Source organism: Schistocerca gregaria, chromosome 2 (genome assembly GCF_023897955.1).
Source record: "Schistocerca gregaria isolate iqSchGreg1 chromosome 2, iqSchGreg1.2, whole genome shotgun sequence".
In the NCBI taxonomy this organism is placed as follows: Eukaryota; Metazoa; Arthropoda; class Insecta; order Orthoptera; family Acrididae; genus Schistocerca; species Schistocerca gregaria.
In genome coordinates this window covers 866,816,326-866,844,076 of record NC_064921.1, presented here as the reverse complement: position 1 = coordinate 866,844,076, position 27,751 = coordinate 866,816,326, and the positions used below count along the sequence as shown (strand labels likewise).

General features: G+C 41.1%; 1 protein-coding gene across 4 annotated transcripts in view; it reads left to right on the top strand.

The window, feature by feature from the left end:
- LOC126335244 (adenylate cyclase type 8) overlaps window positions 1-27,751 on the top strand; it is a 1,717,934-nt gene that overhangs the window by 812,204 nt on the left and 877,979 nt on the right. The window lies entirely within an intron of this gene.

Below are 27,751 nucleotides of genomic sequence, written 5' to 3'. Positions count from 1 at the left end.
TCAGGTAGAGAGGGAGACAAACAGGCAGACAACAACAGAGAGATCCAGTAAGAGTTCCCTTTTTACCGATTGCGGTACCGAACCCAGAAATATATATATAACGATTGCGAAGCATGTGAAACAACTGAATACAAACACCTAGGACAATGATGTTGGTTAAACTAGATAAGTAAAGTTCAGACCAAATAACTACTTGTTAAATAAGATCTACGTATTTGAGAACGGTGGCTTCAGATAGATTTGTGAATTCAAATAAAAAAAATTAAAAACTGATTAACTTCCGCATTTCGAGCTGAGCATTGAATGTGTGAACAAAGCTCATTGCACTGCACTCTAATTCAAAATATCAGCAGTAAATATTCAAGATCAACAGTATAGTTCCCACTTTCAGTCTCAACGTACACTAAAGTTTGTAATTCTCAGTTATCAATACGAAAAAAATACAATAAGTTCATTATGCACAAGCGCCAAAGAAACTGGTATAGGCATCCGTATTCAAATACAGAGATATGTAAATATACAGAACACGGTGTTGAGGTCGACAAAGCCTGTATAAACAACAAGTGTGTGGGGAAGTTGTTATATCGGTTACTGCTGCTACAATAGCAGGTTATCAAGATTTAAGCGAATTTCACCGTGGTGTTACAGACGGCGCACGAGCGACGGGTCACAGCGTCTACCAGATAGCGATGAAGTGTGGACTTTTCCGTAAGACCATTTCGCGAGTCTACTGTGGATAACAGGAATCCGGAAAAACATCAAATCTCCTACATGGCTGCGGCCGTAACTAGATTCTGCCAGAATGAAACCAACGACGACTGAAGAGAACCGTTCAACGTGACTGAAGTGCAACTCTTCCGCAAATTGCTGCAGATTTCAATGCACGGCCATCAAGAAGTGTCAGACTGCGAAACATTCATTGAAACATTATCGGTATGGGCTTTCGGAGCCAAAAGCCCACTTGTGTACCCTTGATGACTGCACGACACAAAGCCTTTCACCTCGCTTGGGCACGTCAGCACCGACATTGGACCTTTGATGACTGCAAACATGTTGCCTGGTCTTACGAGTCTCGTTTCAAATTGTGTTGGGCAGATGGATGCGTATGGGTATGGAGACAACCTCATGAATCCATGGACCCTACGTGTCAGCAGGAGACTGTTCAAGCTGGTGCAGGCTCTGTAATTGTGTGAGGCGTGTGCAGTTGGAGTGATATGGGACTCCTGATAAGTCTAGATACGACTCTGACAGGTTGAAACGTACTTAAGCATCCTGTCTGATGACCTGCATCCATTCGTGTCCATCGTGCATTCCAACGGACTTCGGCAATTCTACCAGGACAATGTGACGCCCCATACGTCCAGAATTGCTACGTAGTGGCTCCCGGTACACTCTTCTAGGTCTAAACAGTTCCGCTCGTCACCAAACTACCCAGACACGAACATTATTGAGTATATCTGGTATGTCTTGCAACGTCCTGCTCAAAAGAGATCTCCAGCCCCTCGTACTCTTACAGATTTATGGACATCCTTGCAGGATTTATGGTGTCAGTTCCGTCCCGCACTACTTCAGACATTAGTCGAGTCCATGCCACGTCGTGTTGCGGCATTTCTGCGTGCTCACGGGGCCCTCGACGATACTAGGCAGGTGTACCAGTTTCTTTGGCACTTCAGTGAATAAATGTCAACTAGAGGAAATAATAGAATTGACAACCACCTCAAATTCCATCAACATAGTGACAATTTGAGTAGTCGAGCAAAAGTCAGTCAGCAAAAAACTCAGTAAAATATTCTGTTCAGTGAAAAGTTAGTCCATAATTCGCGCTCACGAAATTATTCAAAGTCCAGAAAAATTTTAGACTATCTCACTTGCAGTTGGCTCCTCGGCCTTCACAGCCTCTCGACAAAAATCCAATCTTAACACGGACGGAAGCTTACTGAGGAAACACCTCTCGGGCCTCTCGGGCCAGCTCCGAGCCAGAGGTCCTGGAAAGTGCTTTCCACTGACCCGAAACCACAGCCATTTGCGACTTCAGTGGTGTCAAGCGAGAGCTCATTGGAGGGAAGGGTGGAGGTGTGTTGAATTTTCTGATGAAAGCTGGTTCTGCTTGGTGCAAGTGATGGTCGTGTTTTGGTGGGAAGGACGCCAGTTGAGGACATGAAACCAACCTGTCTGCGTGCTAGACTCACTGGACATACACCCTGTAGTTACGATCTGGGGTGCAATTTCGTTTGACAACAGGAACACTCTTGCTGTTATTCCACGTACCCTGACAGCAAATTTGTACGTCAATCCGAAGATTCGACCTATTGTGCTGCCTTTCAGGAACAGCATTCCAGAGAGTATTTTCCAACAAGATAACGATCGCCCACATACCGCTGTTGAAACCCAACCTGCTCTACAGAGTGTCGACATGTTGCCTTGGCGTTCTCGATCACCAGATGTGTTTCTAATTGAGCACTTATGGGACACCCTGGTGTGACAACTCCAGCATCATCCACGACCAAAACTAACCGTCCCTATACTGATCGACCAAGGGCAACGAGCACGAAACTCCACCCACAGACTGTCATCGACACAACGCGTGCACTTTTCCATCATTGCATTCCACATTCAAGCGATTACACCGGTTATCAACGTACCAGAATTTTATATTTGAAATGGCTTATCTCGCGCTCACATTTACCTGTAATCTTGCAACGTTAATCACTTATATACGTTATCTAGACGAATGTTTTCCCGAAATCTCCTTACTTGACAATAATTTTGTTGTTGCTGCGATTTTTCCATCAGTGTATTACAAATACTAATGATATAATAAATTGCGGTTAATAATCCATTAGGAATATTAGTTAAGGATCTGGGAAACTCATGCCGCAATCATGTTCGTGTTACACTGTTCAAAGTCAGTGGCTAATGTCATTTTATGGGCAGTCGAATTCACAATGCACTTCTGATCCTGGTCTTTGAGAAAACACGGAGTTGACGCATAAACAGAACGTTACAGTGAAGTACACAGTAGTTTGAATCTCCCCTACTAGTTGGCATATGCTTCTCTACGAAACACCTATATTTTGTGCATGGTTATATGTATCCACTGGACTTAATCTTGCACTGAAGATGCTCACTCTGTGATTGAAATCGATATACGGTAATAAAATAACAGTTTGAGCTTATACGACCAGTGCTGGAGCTTCCCTTGCTTGCAGTACACAGTAGTTACAGAACGTGTAGTCAGCCATAAAATTTGGATGATACCGCCACTCGTTTATTTTTCCATCCTCTCAGATATCTTCTTCATGCGAACGAGCTGTTATTGCCAGTCTCAGCATTCTATTCAAAGCAGTTTTCAGGATAGATAAACAGTACAACTCACTTTAGTCGCAAACATACGATTCTGCCCAGCGTCGTGTCTTCTACTCTTTTTGTGAGCACCGCGTTATCAAAAGACTTTTTTTTAATCGACGATACTACTTGAGTACTTTTAAGGAGATCATGATTTTATACACGGGTTTCCAGGTTTTTACTATTCCAAGTTATCTGCATTGATAAAAAACAGTATTTATAATTCATCTTCTGCATTTTACTACTTAATTATAAACAAAAAATTTGCGTCCTAAGGAAAATAGAAATTCTTGTTAATATCGCACAAAAGCCATATGCGAGATAATTAAATTCTATGCCAAACAATATAAACAAGGAAAAACCTGGATTACATCTGTAAAAGTTCTGTTACATGTTCTGTGTGCAGTGGGCACCGCCAGGTTGTGATAATTAGTTATTTCTTTTTTAAAAAAAGTAAAAGAATGCGTTCCAGGAACGTGACCTAAACCAAAGGAAGGGTTGTGGGTTTTTAATTCTTGATTTTAGCGAGATTTGCATTCGATGGCTTGTCAGAAATGAAATGACAAAATAAGTATCAAACTTCTGACTGGAGCTCTCTTCAAAGAGCCCGAAATATATTTAGAGCAGGTCGTAGAGATAAGATTGATTTGTTTCCACAGTAATATAACATTACGGAGATGAAACTGCTTCATGTTTAATTTCACACTCCGACAGTAATAGACGGTATAAGTCTGTGTACTACCTCTCACCGAACCCTGCTCGCTCTTGCCGATTAACATTGAATGTGTGCTAATGATACGTACAGCTTTTTACTGTCAGTTTCATCTCCGTAACGTTATATTACTGTGGAAACAAATCAATCTTATCTCTACGACCTGCTCTAAATATATTTCTGGCTCTTTGAAGAGAGCTCCACTCAGAAGTTTGATACTTATTTTGTCATTTCATTTCCGAACGACAGTGCGCTACATCATCGACGAATAATCAAGACACGGTCATAGGGAAAGTATTAGCAACTGTGGTTGCCTTGGTGAACACTGAATAACAGAGTTTTGGGTATCACCGGAATACTCCTGAAAAATCGTGAACCAAATTCCCTCAAAGAACTCACAGACATTACGACAGAGATATGGCAGAGAGAGCCAGCCGGAGTGGCCGTGCGGTTCTAAGCGCTACAGTCTGGAACCGAGCAACCGCTACTATCGCAGGTTCGAATCCTGCCTCGGGAATGGATGTGTGTGATGTCCTTAGGTTAGTTAGGTTTAATTAGTTCTAAGTTCTAGGCGACAGATGACCTCAGAAGTTAAGTCGCATAGCGCTCAGAGCCATTTGAACCATTTGGCAGAGAGACAAAATTCCCGAAGGCTGGAAAAGTGTCCTAGTTCTCCCACTGCAATAAAAGACAAAAAAACGAATTCAGATAACTGCCGAGGACTCACCCTTCCGCTAGTTACGAACAAAATTCTGTCAGCATGCTCATCTAAAGAGTTCAAGAACAACTTGGTCATAATATTAGCAAATACCAAGCTAACGTTCACGCTGGTAGAAGTTGTGTGGAACAACTGTTCAATTTGAAAACAACGCTACGAACAAAATGTAAAAACATTTTAAAAATGCACAAAACGCTGAGAAACAGAGCCCGATCATAGGTTCTTTCGTGAACTTCAAGACAGCGTATGATTACGTCGATCGGCATCACTTCTATTGTCCTCGAAGAACAAGAACTCGCCCCAATAACCATAAATCTCATCAAACAAACTTTGCCCAACCCAGTGTGCAAAGCAACATTCATGGGGAAGGAATGAAAACAGTTTCTGACCAAAACCGGTATCCGTCAGGGTGACGGTCTGTCTTCTCTCTCTTTAATCTGGTTTTGGATAAAGCCGTCGGGGACTGCTAAAAACAACTTAAAAACCCATACGTCTTGGGACTCTAACAATAACATCCAGATTTGTTGCGTAGATTTCGCAGATGATTTGGCAATACTAACAGACGACGAGCCAATAGCAGTTACACAGACAGACTCTCGAAGAATGCGGTGAAAGAGTTGACTTTCAAACATCCGAAAGAAAAAAGAAAAAAAGCGCATCTGCTCAAGACATCCTACGAAAAACTAATCAGGAAATATGGACAAATCGAGAGGCTCCCATATTTCATATATCCAATCTTGGGCGAAATTGTTGAACCTACAGAGAGGAAATTCGTATGCAAAAGATTAGGAGATCTTACGGTAAAATCAGCAGTGTCTACAACAAAAAATGTTTAACCATCAGACACCATAGCACAATTATCAAGCCTGAAGCCTTATACGTTGGCGAAGCGCTTACACTTCACAAAAAACGTGATCTGGAAGGCATCCAACAAGAAGAACGCAATTTCTAAGAAAAGTATGAGGTCCAAAAGAACAGAAGATAGATATAGACAACAGTCCCGAGAAACAACCAAAAAACTGTCGAGTATCGCTGTAAACATCCAGAAAAATATTGAAATTTTCTTTGTATATCCACAGATTCCCAACAATGTGGCTCACAAAAGGTGGACATACGTAGAACTCAAAGCCATACCTTTGATAAAGAAGGTGGAAAGGGACTTAGAAAAGTCTGATAAAAGTTCATCAGACATTTGTAACAGCCAAAAGCTGAGCCGTCACGTGCGATAGACTATCCCCTCTAAGAACAACTCACACTATTTTTATCTGGCGGATCACTTGAATTGGCGCGTTGGGGCCTAATTGGCTAACCTCATTGCTAATTGACTCGGAAACGGTACAACGTATCGAAGTTTTTTCTTAACATTTGTTTGCCAGCACACCTTACTGTGCAACACTTTAAAGATTTTCAGACTGTTACTGATCGGCCTGTGTATCATTGTTGGACAGTCGTAGGGAACTTCAGAAAGATCTGATGTGGCTAACGTTTCCACTTGGTGTAATGACTAGCAGCTCCTGTCAGACGTCGATAAATGTAAGATAATGTCTTTAACAAAGGTAAAGGAACCGACAGTATCTGCTTACAAGCTTGGTAGTGAATATCTCGAGCACGTTACTTCACATACGTATTAATGAGTAATGATGTGAAGCCATATAGAATGGATTATCTCGTAAAATCTCTAGTAGGTAAAGGAAGTGCAAAGGTTTGTTGGGCGGGTTCTGGAAAATGCTGGGCATCTATAAAAGAAATAGCGTAAAAGACGTTAATGCAGCCAATTCTAGAATACTGTTCGAGTGCTTGGAATCATTATCAAATGGTCATGCCAGCAGACATCGAAAGAATTCAGAGAGAGAGAGAGAGTGGTACAATCGAAACAGGTCACCAAATCCCATACGAAAGTGTGAAGAAAGAAAACTTAGTTCGCACGAAATCCTATTGAGTAAATTTCGAGAACCAGTACTCTAAGATGACTTTCGAACATTGTGAGTACTTTTACCTCCGTCAGTACAGAAATGGAGCAGAAAATGGATAATATTGGCACAATGTACCCTCCACCATGCACTGTACAATGGCTTACAGAGTACATATCTAGATGTAGATGATGCATTACTATGACATGTATATGGGGTGTTTGTGGGCAATGTGAAGCGTACAGGGCGAGATGTCAAATCTAGTCTTGCTAAAAAGGAGTAAATAAAATTACTATTACAACGAAATGAAATTCTCCATATTCACGATTTTTGCGACTGTGGGGACAGATGTCTGTTTTCATTGCCATGGAAAAGTTCCCATTCCAAATTGTTAGCTGCGCGCTGTAGCCGCTCGGTGTAAGGCGCCCTGCCACGGTTCGCGCGGTTTCCCCGTCGGAGGTTCGAGTCCTCCCTAGGGCATGAGTGTGTGTGTTATCCTTGGCGTGAATTAGTTTTAAGTTAGATTAAGTAGTTTGTAAGCCGAGGGAGCAATGACCTCAGCAGTTTGGTCACACAGCAACTTACCACAATTTTCCAATTTACAAATTGTTTCGCTAACTGGAACGTGGGAGGGATTTCTTTCTCGCATTTTAAACGATTATACATATTTTGAATCAGAATAAACCATTAATATATATAAATTAAGCCTCTGTCTACTACAGCTGAAGGAGCATTTCGAAAGAGATTATTCAAAGATATTATATATACAACATTCCATAACTGTAATTTTAGATCGATATGTCTATAATCTTGGTTCTACTTAGGCACAACACAATATTTTTCCGTCTTCTTCTCCGTTTGACCCATAATTCTCTAGAACAAACCATCTGTCTATGTGTCTTGTCGTAAATTTATCTTCATCCGATCATAAACCAGCTTTCCCTCCAAACGAATTGTGGGCTAGTATCTCTATCATATTATCAACACTATCGATAATTCTATCATATCTCTCTCTATTTAAGTTTTTCGATTTCTCCTGCTATCTGCACCATCTGACCACTTAATGTCTTCTCTACATTTGATTCCTTTTGTACTGCTGATGTACATTCGTCAAGTGTCATTATTCACATTCCGGAAGAATCAACAGAAATTAATATGGCTGAAATTTTTAATTTCATGTCTTATAACTATATTATGCGTTATTACATGCTCAATAATAAGAATAATAATAATAATAATTATTATTATTATTATTATTAGTGTAATAAAAAATATATTGTTATTTTAAATTCAGTCTTTCAAGTTAGCGACAACTAGTTTTATAATATTTCGTACAATAGGTCTGTGTCAGCAGTACCGCATTTTTCAAGAATATCTGTGAATATTATAGTTAGTAAATTCCATTTACTTTTGTGTTACTTCTGTATGGAGTTTAATGTATATGTCATTTTGTCAATTTACAGCTAGTTCACGGCTCTAAAGAGTGTTGTATGTTTACGAAGTGGTTATAACTACTCATCGGTATTGTTTGAGCAACAGAGAAATCAGTTGTTTGTGTAATCTTTGGTTGTTTATTTTGTATACGTCTCCATGTTTCAGAACGCCAATGAAATTTGCTAGGCAGTATTTATGTTTTAAGTGCGTCTGTTCGAATAAAATTTCATGCAGATAATTTTACATGTCTATATAAATTTGCAATTCTTTCACTGCATTCATGGCAGGTCCCTTTAGTATTATGTTTAAGATTTAAAGTGCAGTGTCTTCTCTGTGTACCTTATGGTTTTTTTAATGCATAAGAGACTCAACTGATTGCTCTCACTGTCGTTACTGTGTTCTCTAAATCTGATGTTAAAACTTCGTTACTTTGGACAAACAAAACGAAATTTTAGCATCACTTTTAGTGAACATACACTACTGGCCATTAAAACAACTACACCAGAAGATGGCGTGCTACAGACGCGAAATTTAACCGCCAGGAAGGAGATGCTGTGATTTGCAAATGATTAGCTTTTCAGAGCATTAACACAAGGTTGGCGCCGGTACACCTACAACGTGCTGACATGACCCATTTCTAATACACAAATAGCAGTTGACCGGCGTTGCCTGGTGAAACGTTGTTGTGATGCCTCGTGTAAGGAGGAGAAAAGCGTACCATCACGCTTCTGACTTTGATGAAGGTCGGATTGTAGCCTATCGCGAATGTGGTTTATCGTATCGCGACATTGCTGCTCGCGTTGGTCGAGATCCAATGACTGTTAGCAGAATATGGATGCGTTGGGTTCAGGAGGGATACGGAACGCCGTGCTGGATCCCAACTGCCTCGTATCACTAGCAGTAGAGATGACAGGCATCTTGTCCGCATGATTGTAACGGATCGTGCAGCCACATCTCGATCCCCGACTCAAGAGATGGGGACGTTTGCAAGACAACAATCATCTGCACGAACAGTTCGACGACGTTTGCAGCAGCATGGACTATCAGCTCGGAGACCATGGCTGCGGTTACCCGTGACGCTGCATCACAGACAGGAACGTCTGCGATGGTGTAGCCAACGACGAACCTGGGTGCACGAATGGCAAAAACATCATTTTTTCGGATGAACCCGGGTTCTGTTTACAGCATCATGATGGTCGCGTCCATGTCTGGCGACATCGCGGTGAACGCACATTGGAAGCGTGTATTCGTCATCGCCATACTGGCTTATCACCCGACGTGATGGTATGGGGTGCCATTGCTTACACGTCTCGGTCACCTCTTGTTCGCATTGACGGCACATTGAACAGTGGACGTTATATTTCAGATGTGTTACGACCCATGGCTCTGCCCTTCATTCGATCCCTGCGAAACCCTACATTTCGTCAGGATAATGCACGACCGCTTGTTGCAGGTCCTGTATGGGCCTTTCTGGATACAGAAAATGTTTTACTTCTGCCCTGGCCAACAAATTCTCAAGATCTATCACCAATTGAAAACGTCTGGTCAATGGTGGCCGAGCAACTGACTCGCCACAATACGCCAGTCACTACTCTTGATGAACTGTGGTTTCATGTTGAAACAGCATGGGCAGCTGTGCCTGTACACGCCATCCAAGCTCTGTTTAACTCAATGCCCAGGCGTATCAAGGCCGTTATTATGACCAGAGGTGGTTGTTCTGGGTACTGATTTCTCAGGATCTATGCACCCAAATTGCGTGAAAATGTAATCATATGTCAGTTCTAGTATATTTGTCCAATGAATACCCATATATCATCTGCATTTCTTCTTGGTATAGCAATTTTAATGGCCAGTAGTGTACTAAAGATAGTGAATACAATCAATCGCATCTCTTCATGCATTAAGAAACCTTAAAGTCTACAAAATAGAAACTGCACTGCCAATCTTACACTTAATACCAAAAGGACTCGCCATGAACATTTAAAAATATTTAGAAATTTATATACGCATAAAAAAAATTATCCACATGACATATTAAACGAACAGACGAATTTAAAAAAAAATTACTTAGAGAATTTTACTGACCTTCTGGAGCATGAAAAAATATAAAACACAAACAACCAAATATTACACAAACAACCAAATTATCTGTAACAGAAACGATACCGCTGACTGGCTATAACCACTTTGTGAACATACAACGACTTTGAGGACTATTAACTAGCTGTGAAATTTAAAATTTTCCCGGCGAACTAAATATTCAAAATGATTTCGGGCTTGCAGCCGGTCGTCGTTAGCTTCCATCCACGATATTTCGACTGGACAACTGCCAGCCATCCTCAGGTGAGGATGGCCATAGCAACATCCTTTTCGGACTCCGTCATGGAAGAATCAGTGGAAATTCGCGTGACAGACAATCTTATCAACCGTGACAATGGCTACCAGCTAGATAATGCGTGGAACCCCGTCATCTCTAAGTTATGCTCCAGACGAAGGCGTCAGAGTACTCCAATGGCCGCAGAAATTTACAACACCGAAGACAGCTGAGTTCTGCAATTCCACCAGCGAGGGCAGTGCTGGCGGGTGGTGTGGTTCGTCTCTCCATATGATTTTGACGCATGCGCGGAATACTCGCTGCGCGCTATATATTACGGAACAGAGGGCGTTTTCGTCAGTCTTCGATGGCTCACCTGAGGATGGCTGGCAGTTGTCCAGTCGAAATATCGTGGGTGGAAGCTAACGACGACCGGCTACAAGCCCGAAATCGTTTTGAATATTAACTAGCTGTCAAAATATTATGTGACTTTATTTTACCGTCATAAAAACAATGACAACTGGCAAAAGAACTCAACAGTGATGCAATATGTATATCTTGCCCAATTAGACGTCAGTATACACATACAATTAACTCCATTTACAAATATCACAAAAGTAAATGAAAATTACCAACTATAACATTCGCAGGTGTACGTGACAATGGCAAGATTGCCAAAATGGGCCTAGTCTACGAAATAAAATAAAAGCTTTGGTAGCAAACTTGGAAGATTCAATTTAAAATGTCACACTAGGACACATTTTATGCTGCAAGCCTAACTGTAAATAAGTATATTGTTGTTTATGGTATCGTTTTTATAACCTTTCTTCTTGTTACAATACATATTGTTGTCATTGAAGATGTTTGGATAGATGTAGAAGATAATCTGAAGATTGTCAACTTACCAGGATAAATAACAACGTAGACAATAGAACAAAAATAGTTATTGTGTGTGTGTGTGTGTGTGTGTGTGTGTGTGTGTGTGTGTGTGTGTCTGTGTCTGTGTGTGTGTGTGTGTGTGTGTGTGTGTGTGTGTGTGTGTGTGTGTGTGCGTGAGTGCGCGCGCGCGCGCATGTGTGTGTGTGTGTGTGTGTGTGAGAGAGAGAGAGAGAGAGAGAGAGAGAGAGAGAGAGAGAGAGAGAGAGAGTATGTATAGAAAACTGCTCTGTTCTACAACTGACAATTTCTGAATGCTGATTCATAGCTAGCACTCATATTTTGTATGTTCCTTATGTTCCGTCTCGTATCTTCCATATTTGCACACACACCTTCCTCTCTCATTGGATAGCATAGTGTCAATAAATGGATATTTGTAAGTTAGTATCCTAATTCATAACATTGTCAGAAATTAGTTTTCAACAATCTGTAATGTACTTTAATTGAAGTTTAATTGATGCAGGTACTACATCTTATGTGAACCGAGGTGTTCTCTGGCTGTATCAAGCGGCATGTACACGAGCTAGTTGCTCGCCATGGATGGACGGAGCCCAAACGCTCGACGCCCCAAAAGCCCAGATACTGGAAAGAAGCCACCGCCAAAGCCAGCACGGTTGGTCCAGAATGTTGGAGGCGGCACCAAAAGTAGTAACCTGTTGACGGTATCCAAGACTGATACGACGACGAAAGGTGACACAGGCAAACTGGAGAAGCACCTTCAGATTGTCCTCGAGTGCCCTGTCTGCTACGAGTACATGGCGTCGCCCATCTTTATGTGCCCTAACGGTCACAATTTGTGTGGGTCCTGTCTGAATAAGTGCAACGAGTTGTGTCCGACGTGTGACATGCGCATCGACTCGAGGCGGAACCTGGCCCTCGAGCAACTGTCCGTGACGTCACTGTACCCCTGCAGCTACTCGAACCGCGGCTGCCCACAGAAGCTGCCTGCACATGTGAAGCTCTCCCACGAAGCTGGCTGCGCCTACAGGCCGCTTGCCTGTCCCCTGGTCTGCGGCTGGCGGGGTCGCCGCGACCAGCTGCTTTCCCACGTCACCATGGCGCACCCTGACCGCTACTCCATGAAGAACCATGACCTCCCCCACTTCTGGCAGAGCATCACCCAGAGTGACTGCTTCCAGGACTACCGTCACGCGGTATTCGCCTTCGGCGAGACTTTCGCCTGCGTTAGACGCTTCAGTATGGAGCGCCGGAAGATGCACCTGGCTGTGCTGCTCATGGGAGACCCAGCGCATGCGTCCAACTTCCGGTACAAGTTCAAGATGGCCAAGGACGACAGCGACCGCCACAAGTCAATGTCGCTGGCGTGCTCTGTCCACTCATACGATGAGACCCTCGACGCAATCTTCCTTAAGAACAGCTGCATCACTCTAGACTTTGAGACATTAGTGTTTTATGGGAATGGGCCACGTAGCCTAAAGATAAGTAAAGTGCAACAGACAGGCCACAATGAAAACAGACCCATTGTCGTCTGATGTACTATAAGAACTTTTGTTCAGTCTATGTTTACAACAATCAGAAAAATGTAGTACACCGCTCAGAGGCATTAAGAAGTGAACACACAAGAATCTCATTAGATACAAATTACTCATCGTCTCTCTGCGTGTGTGTGTGTGTGTGTGTGTGTGTGTGTGTGTGTGTGTGTGTGTGTGTGTGTGTGTGTCTGCCTGCCTGCCTTTCTCCTTTGGTGAAGATGTGACCAGCCTATCAGCACTAGCTGCTAATATCAGTACTTGATCCGCATGCAATAATGCTATTATGTTTTGTGTACTATTTTCTAACTTTACAAATTCTAGTCGTTATTTCATTATTCACTAAGAAGAAATTATTGATAATGAGTCTTTATAGACCATCTGAGACGTGATATGTGAGAACAGTTGCAATGTTTTGATTTCTTGCCATAATCATCAGCCGCCATAGCATGTGAAATCCAAGTACATTGAAAGAGAATATTTTTCTCTTGTGAGAACTGACTCCTAATAAAGAATTGATTGACTAAGTAACTGTAGGGCAGAGATTAGAAGTTTCGAACCTTAGTGGAGTTCGGTAAACTTCACCTCAGTGGAAAAATATTTCCGCTGTGAATGTTGTTACGAAAGGGTGTGCAAATTTTCATTACATCACACACTAAAAGATGAGTTTTCAGACCCGAAAAGTATTCTTTAAACGTTATCATGGGCGGCCACATTAAAACAAAGCATATATACCATAAGCTAATGGAAGTGATAATCATTGCCTTATAGTAGACTGGGAGCCACAAAGTTGCGACACTCACTCTCATCTGCTCGCGAGTCCAAAGAGATAGCGTCTGCAAATCAGATTCGTTGGTATGGTTAGCGATAAACTACTAGCATTGCTTCTGAAAGCAGACAGAATTAGTTTAAAATTGAATACATGAACAGTGTTACAGAAACGTGATGGTTTTTGCCTGAATGTGTTTGTAACTCAAAACCAGGCTTTTTTACTACGATCTCTTTTTTTTAGTAACTATTTATCTATTATGAATGAAATATTGTTTTATTGTACTGCAATTTCACTGTCTTAAACTATGGTCACTTGTAATTTAAATTTTATTTATTTTGTTTGTTTGTACTTTTCACATCAATAGCAAGCGAAGTACATCTCAGTATTTAAAGCAATAACAGTAAACTGTATCTACAATAAACAAATTTTATGTAATATGCTTCGTTTCATTGTTAGTTAAGACATATCACATACATGAATGAAATTCCAACAGTATGACAGTAAACCGCGTGCTGTTGTGAAATAACTGAATGATTCACACACTCTGCAGGTTTGACACTCTAAGATTGATTTCATTTTCGATGAGAGTAACAGATTGAGGTATCTGCCAATGTTAGTGATCAGACTTAAATCAGCGCCTTCCTCAGTTTAGTCAGTCTACCAGACAAGCCCAGACAGCTTCGTTGGCAATAACTGCAAACAACAAGCTTCGGTATAAGACTCTCAAAAATAGTCCAGTCAGTTACAAAATTTGAGTTTGTAGTTTGCTCTTTTCACAGCATAAAACCCTGTGTCACATAACGTAAATCTTGCTGGTAGGTGGACAGTATACTTTTGTAGCCGATACAGTGAATATGGAGAGTGGCATTCGAACCCAGGTCTACTGCTCACTGGGCAGGTGCGCTAACCATTACGTCATATTGGCACAGTGTTTTTCACAGCTGCACAGGCTACCCTTGCATCTCCCCCACTCAATCCTAATTCCAATTCATGCTTCAGCACACTTGGTATTCCCTCTAAACTCAAATAACATTGCAGATGCTCTCCAACTGAAATGAAGTAGCACCTCAGCATCAAACGAAGTGGAGGATCCTGCTTGAAACCCATGCCTATGTACTTTGATCAAATAAAACTTTGTCGTTGCAGGGACCTTAACAGGAATTTGGACTGAGGAGGTAGACTGCACATATACACCACAGATGTTTGAGGCTTGAAACAAGTCTTTGGAACCTTATAGTTTCATTTGATTAAAGGAACTGTGCCTGGTTTCAGGCAGGATTCCCAGTTTCGTTTGATGCTGAGGTGCTATTGCAGTACAATTCTCCAGTCTATGCAGTGGAACACCATGTGGGCTGAGGCTTGAATGGGAATTTGGACTGCAGAGGGAGGCAAACTAAGGTGCGACATGGTGCCGTAGTGGTTCGCACTTCTGCCCTGTGAGCAGGAGACCCAAGTTCGAATCCCAGCCTTGGTAAAATTTTCATTCGTCGCTTCAGTCTACATAGATACATCGAAAATATTTAACACTAGAAAAACGTCTCTGGAACTAATACTTTCCTTCGACACAGTCAGATCTGGGAAACGTTTATACTGAACTGACAGCAGTCACTTAAAAGAATTAATGCACTCAAGATGTACAATGATAAATCTGTTTTGTGAGCAGTGTTTGTAGCTTTCCACTATAAACATTATGTCAATTGCTGTAATTCTCGGGCCTGAACTACATTCTCTAGACACTGTAGGTTAAACACTCCATTAAGCATCCCGTCAATTGCATCATTTGAAAAGAGAGATAACCACGTCAAATCACAACTCACCGGACAACACTTAACTCCTCCTTTCACCCACTGTACAGTTTGTTAGCTCACTAAAGTCGTGTAGCCTCGTTCCGCCGTAATCAAATGCTTTTTGCGAGGTACTTAGCTCCAACCTTCGATTGATTTTCGCAATATTCTATCGGAAATTGATTGAGATGAACATCTAACGAGTGACTGCTTCATCCCTGTCGGGTTTGAAACAGACTGTAATTGACAGGACGCTACACTCGTCTTTAGTCGCTGTCGGTAAGAATATTTGCATGACCACTTGTCTCACGCTACGTTATATGGCTGTGAATGGTACTCTGTCCTTGTAAACATGTTGTACGGTCTACGGTGATACAACAATAAACCGGAAAACTTTATTCATGTTGTGGTTCATGGACACGTCAATACATGACAGCTCTTTTCTGCCATTCTTTCTCTTCTCTAAATGTTCAAATGTGTGTGTAATCTCATGGGACTTAACTGCTAATGTCATCATTCCCTAAGCTTACACACTACTTAACCTAAATTATCCTAAGGACAAACACACACACCAATGCCCGAGCGAGGACTCGAGCCTCCGCCGGGAGCAGCTGCACATTTCTCTTCTCTACGTCGACTCACTTTGCAGCGCTTATTCCATACAACAGACTGGCGCTGGTACCGAATCTACACCATTTACATCCCTGAAAAACAAACAGCATGCCCTTTTAAGGTGGTGAGTAATGTTTTCACCAGTAGGCTTACATAAATTTCACTGAAATGAAGTGTAAGTGGATTAAATCACTTAAAATCTGCAATGTAAAACCACCTACTTGTAATGAATGGCACCAATTAAATGATTTAATGGTTTCAATAAGCAGAAGATCTGCCTTGAAGTCCCGGTTAGAAGTAATTTTCGTTTGTCACGACATATTCATCATAATGTAAATTCAACAGTTCGGACTGCTTTTAATGATATTTTATGTCACTGTATCTTTACTGATTTCCTCCCATTGACTTTATTTTAGTGGATTTCATTCAGTTAAAATAATACTTCAGATTGTGGAGATACGTTTTACGATCACAAACAAATTTGGTAAAGAGTCGTAAAAGGTATATGTGCAATGAAGTAAAGTTTATACATTACTAGAAGTGACCGTTTTATTTGTTATATTTGTGACAGTGAGCGTCTTTGAATATCTGAACACATGGGTGATCGCTAACTCTTCAGTTAACAGAGGTTGTGTTAAGAACGAGGGTTGCCAGAAAGACAAGCAATGGTGTGTACATCAATGCACGTGTCGCTGCAGGTCTTAATGAGCGCCGGAAGCCCTCTCTGGAGGAGAGCGAATAACAGCTGTAGTAGTTCTTACCTGTACTTTTAAATGCATGCAATCTCTCGGTAACATACATAAAAATAAAGACAATTACTGGGTGCCTTTTCATTGACGTATCGATTTCCCATTGGCCCTTCTCTTAGCCGAAGTGCGGCGGACGACTTGTGTGACCTGACTGGCTCGTTGTGGGACCCGTATTTCTCGTGGGCCATGGTTAGGAGCAGATGACGTCACTGTCGTTCTGCCGCAGTCACGAATCTGTTGTCGGTGCTCGAAGAGAGAGCAGCGTGAATGGTAGACACGGTGGATAGAGGATAATTTTTCTGCGAAGCTTACTGCTGTGATTTCGTTAAGAATGAAGTATTACGGGCAAGTTCTTATTTTCTTAGAGAGTTAAGCATAACACCCGCGCTTCATCAGCTTAAGTATCAGTTCTCATTCTACAAACTATTGTGACAATGTAAAGACATAATTCTAACCAACACGCTATAATTTTGTAACCATTCCAAATCATCAATCTTGTGTTCAGAGTACTGATCACTATTTCTCACTTCCTACCATTAAAAACATGTAATAAGAAAAGTAAAAAGGAAAATTTCGTGTAACGTAAATGGCAACCGTTCTTTAGTTGCTTTTTCAAAAAGTTTCATTGTTTATAATCGCCGGAAGAATATGGGACTTATTTCAATTTGAAACATTTTCATTTACTTGCTATCAGTCCTTTAAGCTATCCTCCTATAGTTTGAAAGTAAAACGTGACTGTGTCGTCTACTGTGTGATCAGCTCGTTACATTCATAGCTCTATATCAGTCCCTCTCGGCAAGCAGGTAAGTAAATATTAAGGGTGTCAGCCGTGCAATGATTTCTTTCAGGGACCTGCAGCTCAGTGTTTTAATTTAGTCATTAAAGTAGAGCAGAACGGTTTCCACTCCGCAGATGAGAATCAACTGTAGGGCTAAACGAACATTGTGAGAAAGAATTAGGAAACAGTGATTATTTCTGTATTTTTCATACAACCCAGAAGTCGCATCTTCTAACGGGATACGGATTTAATACGCCACAATTGACCATTGCAGTTTTCGGTTGTTGATGAAGAAGTAATTTTTCACCCATATATTTACACAGTTGGTGTCTATATTCAGAAGTAGTATAATAACGGCACTTAAAAGTAGGTCATGGGATACTGGCGACATTCCAATCAGAATTTAGAACACTTCCTTCCGCATTCCAAGTAGTACATTAAGTTACACCACATAGTCAGTCACACAGATAGGGAAGTTGAAGCTCGTAGAAACCTTACGAAGTAAATCTGGATAGAGACTGTTTACAACAACATCGTAGTAAAAGTGCAACATAACTGTGTTACATTTCCACCTGCCCCATTCTTTGCAAAATGCTGCTTCAAAGAAGCTCTGAAAACCACAGAAATTGGTGTCTGGTCATGCTATTTAAGCATATGATGCATCTTAACATGTCATTAACTCTACACATGTTTTTTCAGTCGTTTTTTAAGAGCAAATTTCCTTTTCCATGTTTCTTTTATTCCAAAAATAAACAGTTTAGAAGGTAGATATTTTTCCCATTTAAATCCAAGAGTTTTTGTTAACATTGTAAGATCTGACTAAATAAAACTAATAATTATGCGTATACTCAAATTTATTTATCATTCTGTACAAGAAAGTAATTCAATACAAAAATTAAATTTCAGCAGAATGAAATCACTTTACGTATAATTTTCTCATATGGAAATTCACCCCCCTGATAGCTTTATGTACTAAAATAAGACATCGGTATCTTCCATCTCATATTCTGATAATAATTATTTAATATTATTCAGTTTTTTTGTTTAATTAACTGTGCTTCAATTCTGTACATTTCTTATCTTCAGAGGTGAAAGTTGTACCCGCTGATCGCGTCGCCCTTTGGCGAAATTTAAAGGTAACCCTTTCTACAGTGTTTTTAGTGAAAGATGTTTGGTATGAAATACGAGTATTTACCAGGATTTGTGTAAATTACAGTGATTTTACTTGTGCAAGTGGGGTAAATTCGAAATTAAATTTCTTTGACACTGGTCTGAAGTCATGAAATCAGCATTGCAAAGCTGCGTTGTTAGAAGAAGATTTACTTCTCTAAAATCGTAAGAATCCAACAGGGGAGAGTAAATCATTTTTTCCATGACTCTTTCAATTGCAGCATGTGCACTGACAACCTGAACGACCAGGCACCGAAAAGACACTGTAATATTATTCACATGAGGATTTCCATTGAGGAAATTCAAAACAGCACAGGAGAATTCAGATTCTGCAGAACGCAGGAATCGCTCCATTTGATCAGCTCTGCAAAATTCGGGTTCGGTGAGGCTTCAAACATCAAGGTGTCGACACATGCGAATTAGAATCAGAATTTAACAGAGTTGTGGAAGCCTTGCAGTCAAGCAAGGCAGAAGGAATAGGTCCTACTTCCTTGGAATTTCTAAAAGCGATAGTGGTAGAGACAACCAAACAAATATATTACCTGCCTTTCGGTACAACTAATTCCTAAATTTTACAGACTTTCGTACATTGTAACACTATTTTTCAGTATCGAACGCTTTTTCTCGGTCGACAGATCTCTTGGACGTGTCTTGCTTCCAGCAACAAGTGCACCGTCATAACTGTCTCTGTGGTCCTTGACCTTTCCTAGAGCCAAACTCATTGTCTTAAAAAACACAATGTTTTCCGTTCTTCTGTATATTATTGTGAGTAGCTTGGGTGCATGAGCTGTAAATCTGATTGTGTAATAGTTCTCGGATTTATTGCCCTTACAGTCTGCGGAATTGAGTGGGTCATATTTTTAAATTTCGTGGGAGATCACATCAAATCAATGAAAAAACTGATAATCCAAAAAAGCGTACAAAGACCATATCAGAACATTCATTTGAGGATATCTGTTCTAAATACACAGAGCACACAAAACAGGAAAACGTTAGATATCAAATCATTCTCATGATAATGTGGTAAAAAATTGCACCTAAGTAACATCCATCCAACATCAATGGCCGAAATGGAACGTCATAGACCATTGTTTCTTCGTTAAGACCATGAGTTAAAATTTTCTTATCATCAATTAATTCCTTATAAATGTCAATGTAACTTACGACACGTAGCCAAAATTGCATGGAAACCGGTCTGCAAAATAAACATACAGTGAAACAAACATTTATCAACTATTAAATAACTACGTTTGTGTTAAAAGAATTTCCTGTTAAATGATTTACTGCGACAGTTATACTGCACTTTTTTTAACTAGTCAAATTTCAATACATTACAGCAATCCAAGATTTTTCTTGTAGGTACACACTACATCAATAGGTATATACAACAAATTATTTTTCCTCGAGAAAAAACTGTTATTGTATACTCAAATTAAGACGTTAATTAGTGAACATAACGGCCATCATTCATCTTTCAAGTTTCGCGAAAGATTCAACAGTAATATTGTTACCTTTTTTCTGAAAATAGGTTTCAAATTTATACTTCATAATTGCATCCTAGCAATATTTAAATTCTTCCCACAAAGATTCAACTTCCCTTCAAAACTTAAAAAGTAGTTTTACTGGAGAAGGAGTGGTAAAGCAAACTGGTTTCATCAACATTGTTAATTTTGAAGCCAAAGTAGACTGCACACAATTTGTAATCATAATCGGTAAAATTTGATTAACTTCATTCCAAACGTTCCTAACACTGTTCTGTTCCTTTTGCTAAAAATACTGTATTCCAACCAGCCTAGATTTGCTGAAAATTCAGTACCCATTTGTTATTCAGGTTCATTGGCTCTTACCATCAATAAACATTATAGTTTGGGAGGATTCTGAGATCTATTTTATTTGAACCGAACCAAGTAACACCGTCTCCAAATCTTTTTACATGGTCTTTTAATAAGTCTTTCTATCTGGATTGAGCATACTTCTCTCAAACATTACCGAAATTTGATCTTTATTTTTATGTGTCACTAACAGAATAAAGTTAGAAAGTCATACGGTTCATGAATTTTTGTTTGCGACCTCCGTTTCCCGTGAACTACTTTACGCAGCCCCACTTTCATTTTAAGTGAAGGTGCTGTTTGTTTCTTTCCCAATTTCTTTGCTGTGACACTTTAGAATAAACATCCAGTACCTCGGTTAAGAAGGTAAAAAAATAAAAGATTTTTATATTAAATTTACTGAGATCGATACACAATTCAGTATTGAAAAACCTTATCACTCAATTCGAAAATTTATTAAATTGTTTGACCACGGCAGAAGCAACGATTGTTTTACTTTGTCCTTTCTAACAAACAACCAATAAAACTGAGTAACATCATGACTGCAGAAACCAGAAGTATTTGCCTGTCTTAGAAATGAAACTCTGTTTAACCGTATTTGTCAAGGGAAAAAAATTGCATGAAATTACATATTACCTTATCGGGACAGCTGTATTGCTTCCAGTTAACCAACTTTTTGAGTTTATCATGTTAAACGTTACTGGTGAAAAATTTCCCCCGAATACAACGTAGATCGCTGTATACGGCAAGATCTTTTCATTACAATGTGGAAAAGCCTAGATTTAGTCAATAGATTAAATTTAAATAGAAACAACTTTGCAACTATCAGAATCTCAGATCTACTCAGATTGATTCCTTCATATATTTTACAACATTGATGAACTAAGACGAAACCCATGACTTTCGCATCCCAAGAGTAGGACAGGTTCTTTGACGGCATAGCGGGTCATCAGCTAAGACGTAATTGCAGAGGAGTTGATGCCTAACACGAGTTTAAAACGTAGAAATTGTTGATTCCCCTCTACAATAAGTGCTCAACCTGATGGCTCATGGTAAGTACTGCGCAATTTTTACCACCGTCACATTCTCTTTAGTAAAGAATAATACTCGAATGAGCAGTTTTGCCAAGTAATATATCTTTAAACTGAGTAGACTATGTACAGTCAATAGTCATTCATTCATTCTGACATACCACAAGAGCACTGGATAAACTTATAGCAGAATTTAATCATGTGATAATATATGCATAGACTGAAAATTAAAACTGTTGTACCTAGAGTTAATGTTTTGTGAATGAGGCTGATAATAACTGAATTCGTTGACTACTATGATACACTCTGGCATACTCAGTACTACAATGTCAAACAACAAAACATATAATATTTAGTTATAGACATCACTACCCCAATTCGCACTCTCCAAAATTGAGATGAATAATATTAAAGTACTTTTTAGAAATCTAACTTCAAAATTCTCCTCTACATTAGGCGTGGAGTGTGACTTGTTATGACACACACACATACATTACCAGACTGACAAAGACGCAGCTTTACTGAAGCCTGACGTTGGTGAAGTCAGATGGCGGCGTCAGGAAATTTGTGTACGGTAGTAATGCAAGTTTCTGAAATGAAATGGCGCTGTAAGCTTTACGATATGGTCTAAAGAAGTTCTGAAGTTGAGCAAATATTTGGGTGCTATTTCAGTTTAACACGTATTCTGTAGAGTCGTGTTACGAGAAAACATCAGATCACATACTTACATAGACATTTAAAGCAGACTTTAGTTTAGGTAAGAACACTTAAATGAATAAAGGTACCTGTTATCAACGAAGAATAGCACGCTCTGCTTGCAGGAGCACTTTTATAACGAGCATGCTATTCGAACTGAAGCCAAAGTTGATCAAAACTGGTTAACACCGTATCATTAAGCTGCGTCTGTTAACTCTAGATTATTAGGCGCCTTAAACCAGTGCTGTATTTCGGATAAGACAAAGCGTAATATAATTATCTATGCTTAAATACTGCACAAAATATAAAAGCAAAAATATGTATCTTGTCTCTGGTTATGATGTTCGTGTCTTCTGTCTGCTGTGCGAAAAATTACAGCCAAACACGACGCATGTGTTGAGCGTTATGTCAAACCTCTAACTACTGTTATTATAATAGTTTATTCCCATTTCTTATGACTGTCCTATCAATAAATAAACATCTGTTTGTCCTTTGCGCTCACCACCATGTTACTATTCAAAAATGCTTGCTTTAGTGACACCAGTGATATTGTGTACTTTACTGCCAGTCTCTGTATTTCTGGGGGTTATGCAAAGTTGCGCTTGAGAGGAACCTCGTGTTCCCGTTGAATCTCAGTCAACTGTCCAACACTAAAACTACTTGAAATATTAACTGAGTTCTGATAACTAAGTAATAACTGTCACTATGGTAATTAAGAGTAACGTTTTGTCAGTATAGCAACTGTCACTAATGATTTTATCCTCTTACCTTGCTGACGTCACCAGCGGCTGCGACGGAAGGCTGGGTTATCTCTGCTCCTCTCCACTCACAGCAGCCGAAGACGTTGTTACCGCAAATGGCGACCCCGGGCAACTATATTAGAAAAAATACATTTAACAATATTGCATAAGCAAATGTAGCTACTGAATGTAGTGTAGCTGCAAATTGGGTGTGAAATAAAAATTTGAATGACTCTATTGAACTGATAGATGGTATTTGCTGTGTGGTTTTAAGGAAAACAAAATATAAGGGCAGCAAACAACAAACGCCACGTGGGACGTAATTGTCTGAGAATGTGCAAGTTTATTACCAATGCCAGTTCACTTAAGGCTTTGTACGATGCCCTTATAATTCCACATAGTTCTAACCTAGCACTAGAATCTGAATGATCACCAAGGAGTCTTGTACTGGAAGGAAGCAAAGGAGAGGATGTTGATATCGGTGGCCAGTATCCTCTTTTTATGCACACGTGGATTAATACTGTTCTTTATTTACATGAACTGGAAACTTAACTTGAATAGAGTCCTTGTGTTGTGGTACAAGCTCATCAGTAATAGTCCTCTTGCAGACTGATGTAAAGCACAATTCTGGTTGAGGTAAAGAAGTCCTGCTATAGTCTCTAACCTGGCCACTACGTATCGTCGTAGCCTGTGACGAACTAAACCTGTTCTGCGAGTAAACTGACAAACGACAAACTGGAAGAGTGCGTCAGTGAGGGCCACCTGCCAGCAGCGGCGGCCTAAACACATGCTATGAGGAGGTGTTGGCGACATGTTGCTTGTGGACGTGTCTCTGGCCTCACTCATGATAGGCGTGCTTGATCCAGCGCCTACTTAACCAATGTTCGCGCTTCATCTTTGCTGACCGGTGTGGCTGGTGACAGCTTACGCCTGTACAATCACGTACTACTTTTGTCTTCTGAACTGCCTAGTTCATACACAGTGCTCAGTCAGTAAAAGTAACGTTCTTTCAGCTAAAGTATTGTTAAATCTTCATGTCGACACTTTCTTCACACTTCTCCACTCTATCTTGATACTGGGATGTTGCATAAATTAGGAGCGTTTTTTTTATAAGTTTAAATAACATTACAGATACACATAACAGATACCTTCTCTCTCTCTCTCTCTCTCTCTCTCTCTCTCTATATATATATATATATATATATATATATATATATATATATATATATATATCTGGAAATTGAAATAAGAACACCGTAAATTCATTGTCCCAGGAAGGGGAAACTTTATTGACACATTCCTGGGGTCAGATACATCACATGATCACACTGACAGAACCACAGGCACATAGACACAGGCAACAGAGCATGCACAATGTCGGCACTAGTACAGTGTATATCCATCCACCTTTCGCAGCAATGCAGGCTGCTATTCTCCCATGGAGACGATCGTAGAGATGCTGGATGTAGTCCTGTGGAACGGTTTGCCATGCCATTTCCACCTGGCGCCTCAGTTGGACCAGCGATCGTGCTGGACGTGCAGACCGCGTGAGACGACGCTTCATCCAGTCCCAAACATGCTCAATGGGGGACAGATCCGGAGATCTTGCTGGCCAGGGTAGTTGACTTACACCTTCTAGAGCACGTTGGGTGGCACGGGATACATGCGGACGTGCATTGTCCTGTTGGAACAGCAAGTTCCCTTGCCGGTCTAGGAATGGTAGAACGATGGGTTCGATGACGGTTTGGATGTCCCTTGCACTATTCAGTGTCCCCTCGACGATCACCAGAGGTGTACGGCCAGTGTAGGAGATCGCTCCCCACACCATGATGCCGGGTGTTGGCCCTGTGTGCCTCGGTCGTATGCAGTCCTGATTGTGGCTCACCTGCACGGCGCCAAACACGCATACGACCATCATTGGCACCAAGGCAGAAGCGACTCTCATCGCTGAAGACGACACGTCTCCATTCGTCCCTCCATTCACGCCTGTCGCGACACCACTGGAGGCGGGCTGCACGATGTTGGGGCGTGAGCGGAAGACGGTCTAACGGTGTGCGGGACCGTAGCCCAGCTTCATGGAGACGGTTGCGAATGGTCCTCGCCGATACCCCAGGAGCAACAGTGTCCCTAATTTGCTGGGAAGTGGCGGTGCGGTCCCCTACGGCACTGCGTAGGATCCTACGGTCTTGGCGTGCATCCGTGCGTCGCTGCGGTCCGGTCCCAGGTCGACGGGCACGTGCATCTTCCGCCGACCACTGGCGACAACATCGATGTACTGTGGAGACCTCACGCCCCACGTGTTGAGCAATTCGGCGGTACGTCCACCCGGCCTCCCGCATGCCCACTATACGCCCTCGCTCAAAGTCCGTCAACTGCACATACGGTTCACGTCCACGCTGTCGCGGCGTGCTACCAGTGTTAAAGACTGCGATGGAGCTCCGTATGCCACGGCAAACTGGCTGACATTCGACGGCCAACACCGCGGTTCCTGGTGTGTCCGCTGAGCCGTGCGTGTGATCATTGCTTGTACAGCCCTCTCGCAGTGTCCGGAGCAAGTATGGTGGGTCTGACACACCGGTGTCAATGTGTTCTTTTTTCCATTTCCAGGAGTGTATATATATATGCGAATGTGGGTCTCACGGGAGGCGTGTCAGAGATAAGTCTCTCCAGTCGCAGTGTTTTCTGTGTCCCCAGTGTCTCAGACGGATAGAACGTCTACTGTATAAGCCAGAGATCATGGGTTCGAGTCCAAGTTGGGGCACACATTTTCAACTGTCCCCATTGATGTATATCAACGCCTGTATGTAGCTAAGTGTATTCATTTCATCGTATTGATTTATTTGTAATTTCATTCTAAGGAGCTGCATGATCACCAGTGGTATCAGTTCTTTTGGACATGTCTGAAAGAACAGATAGCATCTTCATATATAAAGTTAAGGCTCACAGGCAATTTGACCATCCTCTGTGCAGATGCACAAACAGTGCCCGAACTCTTACGGGTATCTGTAAAGCGGCAAGTAATGAGTTTAATGGACAGGGGCACTACGAATATAGTGCAGGACAATAAGTTGGGAATGTGGGTCTCACGGGAGGCGTGCCAGAGACAAGTACCTCCAGTGGCACTATTTTCTGTGTCCTCGGTGGCTCAGCTGGATAGAGCGTTTGTCATATGAACAGGAGATCCCGGCTTCGAGACGCGATCGGGGCACACATTTTCAACTGTCCCTGTTAATGTATATCAACGCCTGTATGCATTTAAGTGTATTCATTTAATTGTAATTTCATACGTAACTGAGACTTTAGAGATCAATAGGATATTCTCTTTCACTATTTGAAATATTCTACCAACGCTGAGATAACTTTTAGATTCCACCACTGTAAAATCATGTAGTTTTGAGGCTAAGAACTCGGCGAGGCACATTCGAGTGCATTTTCATCCGGGAAGGAAGTTCCTAAAGTGAGCAGTTCTGGTTACACCTCGGGGAAGCAATTCATACATCATACCCTCGCTGTTACACTAGATGCAGAACATGTCACCAGTAACGATGCTGGATAGGAGTGATCGATGTTGTTCACGAGCCATTTGATGACAAGCATGCAGAGATGGACATATGGCCACCCACTAATTTTTATGGATTTTGCTTAGAACATGTATTATCACTACATCCAATTTTTGAACCTTCTCCATTGCATGCAAATTGTTGTACGATGCTGGGATAGTTAAATTTCATCACATCTGCCAGTTCTCGAGTACACCGACCTGGATCATTATGGATTAATGTGTTTAAATGATCTCTATCAAACCCTGAATGTCTTCCTGAACGCCGGCCGAGCGGTTCTAGGCGCTGCAGGCTCTAACCGCGTGACCGCTACGGTCGCACGTTCAAATCCTGCCTCGGGCATGTGTGTGTGTGATGTTCTTAGGTTGTTAAGGTTTAAGTAGTTCTAAGTTCTAGTGGACTGATGACCTCAGATGTTAAGTCCCATTGTGCTCAGAGCCATTTGAACCATCTTCCTGAACATGGAGAGTCACTAATGTCTAAACGATCCTCCTTAAAGTGAGAAAACCATATTCTTGTCTTTCTCTGTGCAATGGCATTATCTCCATACACGGCGCATATGTGTCTGGCTGCCTCTGATGTTGCCACACTTCTATTGAACTCAGACAAAGGAATATTTATGAAATGTTCCGATTCCTCCATTTGGCACTCAATTGTCTAGAGTCTACAGCTGCACACACTGTCTCCAAATGACAAAATGTAAACTCAAATACCTACAGTGGACCACAAGTAAAACAGTGACAGCCAGTAGATAAACCCACAGCAGCCGGAATACCAACATACAAAACAAAAACGCTGCGAACTTACACACCAACCTAATAAAGACCTTGTGCCATAAAATGAGAAAGTAGTCAGTGGCAAAAGGTAATATGAACCATTTTTTTTGCTAACAATTATTCTGAAATGTTTGCATTATTATATGAAACCGGATTTCCCGCTTTATTCGGGCAGTTGCCTTAATCCCTAGGGCTATCCGTGCAAGACTGACGGGCGGATCCAAACTTTCGTACGTTGTCGTTCCTCACCACAACCTGTACCCGTAAAGGGGAGGACGTCTTAACTGGAAGTCGCTTCTTGATACAGTATCTGCTGCTAAGGAAAACTGAATGACAATGTTCAAATGTCTGTGAATTTCTAAGGGACCAAACTGCTGAGGTATCGGTCCCTAGAC